The following is a 4,215-nucleotide window of genomic DNA, read 5'->3' on the forward strand; positions in this document are numbered from 1 at the left end:
AGAGTGGCCGCAGGTGGCCGTATTACATTTTTTGAAGCGTCTGCCACCAAAACACACCTTCTCTTATAGATATCACCGTTTTCATTGACCTCCTGAAGAAATAATGACGGGGCAACTATACTTGACAGCAAATGCACTAGTGCAAGGAGGCTAAGTGCCTCACAGGGACAATACAGTCTCGGATATCTGTGAAGGTGTGTTTTGGTGGCAGACGCTTCAGAAAAATGTAAAACTGCCATCTGCGGTCGGGAATGTAGGTAAACAATTGGCGCATGGCCGCCGCTGCCGAAACTTTCCGTAAATCACGGGTCTCTCGAGGAATTTGTGGGGCCGAGCGCCGCATATTAATTGCAGATTATGATGCACCTTCCATAATTACATCCAGGTATGGAGATTTCAAGGTTGAAATCGAGTGGCGGACCTAAACTAGACATGGACCAATCATTGTACTGTCCGCAAACAAAGCTTACTGGTACAAGTCAGTGTCATAAATTCAGACAGATATAGTCTTGCATTGCAGAGTTGAAACTTGCAGTACTTGAAGTGTACATGTAAAATATGCCTAGGTATGCCGTCCAGGTCTGTGGACTCGATCTGTGTGCAGGTGCTGTTGATTACTTGACCTCCTGCATCACAGGCAGCAGTGGGATCCTTCTTCTGCTGCGAAGATATGAGGACAACCTGCAGGAAGAGCACAATGCAAGACAGGTGGTGTGAGAACTCGCAGGTCTGAGGAAAAGCTACCAGATGATGCTAGTCACTGAAGGGACCACTACACATTTTACTCCCTTCAACTGCAACTAGTAGCCATTTCGCTACCACAATCTTCTAAAACGTATGGCCGAGGTTTCATAAACGTTACCAAAGTCGTTTGCTCAACAATAGCTACTCACATCACAGAACTGCTTTTAGTGTTGACATTAGTAAGTTCATTTGCGCATGATAAACGTTTGAAATTCTGTAGCAAAAACAAGGACACACTGACACACTCTCAGTGGTATTTGTTACTGATACTTCAGTAAACCATCCCTATTATGTAACCATGCTGCGCACAGTCCATAGGCATGACGGCGAAGAACGGTGATGACCCGCGCGATGTTGATGGCCCGGGCACTGGGAATGCTCATGACATAGACAATGGTGATGCTCTGCTGTTCGGAGGTCAGTGCTGCTGACGTTCTAGGTTCCCGGTGCTAAACTGCCAAGGGTCACTGGTACCACCGGCATTGGGCTGGGGGTAGTCAGTGGCCACTGCAGCGGTGACTCCAGTGGTGAAGCAGCAAGATGATATGATTGTGATGGTTCAGTAAACAGACAATGCCCGAGGGATGGTGGGCGAGACGAAACTGCGGGCGTGTGAATTCACGTCGTTCGCGGCTTAACAATACATACATGCTCCCAGCACCTGTGACATTCAAGTCATGTCAAAATAAAACAAAAAATTTAAATTGTGAAAGTGCTGCAGAGTAGTCAGCACAGGGGTGGCATCCAATGCATTTCTCAGTAGATACAATGCATCCCAGACAGGTCCTGGTCGCACATCGCAGCAAACGTCAAGGCACACGTGACCTGCATCCAACCCATTTGCAAACAATGCAGTTGCTTCTGCACAACGCTTTCGATGTCTTTCGATCACTGTAATTATTTTTTTCTGATAATGTGGCAGTAAAACGCGCAGTTTTTGCACATAAAGCCTCGTACTCTTGACAAGTTCCAAAGATGTGATGACAATAAGGCTCACTGGCCGATGCAATGTACTTTAACGAGAAATGGGGTACCACGTTGTGGAAGAACCGCATGCTTTGCGTTGGCAAAACAAGTTCATCTCTTGGCTTGATGGCAACGGAAATATGTAAGCAGCATAAAGCAAATAAGCAGCAAAACGAGATATAATGTCACACGACCGCAAAATACACTTTTCTAAGACATGCGATCAGGACAAAGTGGTGGTTTTGCAAGAAGCACCCGCTTGGGGGGGGGGGGATTTATGTCACCCATGTGGCTGTCAGAATAGAACATACTGTGACACACATGTGTAGAAATGTCACGGTACAAGGAATATTTACCAGAAACTTCAGCAGAAATAAGGTCCTTATGAGGTGGCATTTGTGGGTGTGGTCGGTGTGTCTTTTGCTGGTCTTGCAGCATCCCGTAGAGCTGAAATCAGGTGGCCTTTCAGGGAGTTCAACCTTTCTTTCAAGCATGGACCACTGGCACCACGCTTCACGAGCCAGTCCTCAAAGCAGTCTGCAACAAAGAAAGTGGCTGTAAATGAATTGCAGGTATTTACTGAATTACGAACCTTCTAGGACACCATTTTTTTCTGGTGAGAGTTGGGGTTTTGCCGTAGCTTCAGGTTGCTTTCTAAACCGATTCGACACCCGTCCTTCTGTCGACCTGTTCTTGAGTGTATCCTTCCCCCACAAGCCAGTGCCATGCTCCGCACAAAAAGACTCTCTTTCTTTTCTCTTTGACAGTGCAGCCACTGATCGAGTGGCATTGACACAGTTTCATTGATGGTTACCTGCAAATGCAAGTACGCAGGAGGTGTCTCAACTGACACACAAGAAGCCATTAAAAATAGTTTTGCACTCTATGCATGATATTTAGCACTATAGTAAGGTTGTACTGTAAATGGTATGTGGAACCTCAGTACTCACAGTGACTCCATCCGTCTGAAAGTTAGCTTTTTTGAGAGGAGGCTCTGCTAGCATGGTTGTTTCAGGGGATACTGGAAGAAATTATGTACAAGATTAGATTATCTACCAAAAAACATATTTAGGATGTAATAAACAGAGGACAAAGTGCACCATCAGACTAACCATATTCGTGTTGGTCTATCTTTTCCTCAACTCGTGCTAAAGTTGTGCTGATAGCTTTCAAATGATCTTCCATCATGCTTGGCGATGAGCTAGCCTTTGACTTTAGCTCTCGTACTTGTGCTTTCATTGCAGCATAGCGCTCTTGTAGTTCATCATACAGCTTCTGCGGTACCACAGCACCATCATCAGAATCACTGACCTCAGACTCGTACTCAATAACAGGGTGGGCTCTCTTCTCGGCTAGCTTCTGTCGCAAGATGTCCCTCATCACGGCACAGTTTGTCTGGCCCTGAGCAGGCTTCTGTAAATTTAGGAAAAACAACCAGTACAGGATATTTTTGAGTGCACACGTGTCATTAGCTGTTTTTCAGCTACTTGTACCTCTCTTTGTTCGTTCAGATTTAACGAGCGTAGGAAAAAATTCAAAAGATCTTCTGTTTCTGGCGAATTACAAAAGGACTCAACTCGGCTGACAACGAACATAGGAAAATTCTCTGAACGCAGTATTTTCTTGGAATAAACGCTCCCAACATTGACGCGTGCGTACCCATTCAACTCGCTTTACATGCAAGAACGAGGAGAATTGTGATGCCATCGTGATTACAAGAGACATCACGCTCCAATCGTGGTCGGCGCTTTTCGCACTTTTTATCTTTTTAGTTTCTGCTCCCAGTTGTCTCTCTGTGTGGCAGTTGACGCTTCTCCAAACCAGTTAGCAGGTTGCACTGCAATGACTTCAAAGCGACTCTGGCGGGTAGTTGCGGGCATTGCCACAGTTGCTAGCGGTTGTGATTTTCAATCAAATTCCGCGACATGTGTACAACTGTCGAGTGTATCACTTTGTATGGTGCGCATTAGCAGTCAGGTTAAGGGCTTGGTGTGAAAAAATGGTCGTGACTGAAACGCTTTCTGTGCTCCTTTAACGCTTCAGCTCTTTCAGGTTGTGTTTTCCGTGCATTCAGAGCAATGTGGTGCAACTGAGAAACAATTAGAATACAATGCAAAATGCATACATCAGACGTGTAGTGTCTCGTTTTCGAATCTGGTAACAGGCTGATAATGCCATAGAATGTAGTCTAGGTACTGAAAGTGGTGGTGTTGTGCCTTCAGCAATTACATAGTCCTCATTGCATGAAACAGTGCAATATGCCTCACAATCAATATGACAAAAGAAAACCCTGAATCCACTGTGAGGCTATGTAATGCCTTCTTTATGCTAGATTCAGATCCAATGATAAAAAGTGAAGTAACAAAAGCAAGCAAGAAATGCTCACACAGCAAGATACTAATCAGTGCACTTCACGAAAAGCCTCAGACACGATATCGGAACCGTTGCGAAGGGTCCTGGCATCTAACAGTACGTGTGTGCTCCATTCTGTCTGAGCTAGGCTTA

The 4,215-nt window shown here is 45.2% G+C and overlaps 1 long non-coding RNA gene across 1 annotated transcript; it reads right to left on the bottom strand.

Annotated features, from left to right (window-relative positions):
- Nucleotides 1-617: 617 nt before the first annotated feature.
- Nucleotides 618-2,707, bottom strand: LOC135373054 (uncharacterized). The gene is made up of 4 exons (XR_010416244.1): nucleotides 2,661-2,707; nucleotides 2,303-2,524; nucleotides 2,067-2,247; nucleotides 618-681 (listed from the first exon to the last, which is right to left on the bottom strand). It is a non-coding gene; the product is annotated as an uncharacterized LOC135373054 (long non-coding RNA).
- Between the last annotated feature and the right edge of the window lie 1,508 nt (nucleotides 2,708-4,215).

This window comes from Ornithodoros turicata, chromosome 1 (genome assembly GCF_037126465.1).
Source record: "Ornithodoros turicata isolate Travis chromosome 1, ASM3712646v1, whole genome shotgun sequence".
Taxonomy (NCBI): domain Eukaryota; kingdom Metazoa; phylum Arthropoda; class Arachnida; order Ixodida; family Argasidae; genus Ornithodoros; species Ornithodoros turicata.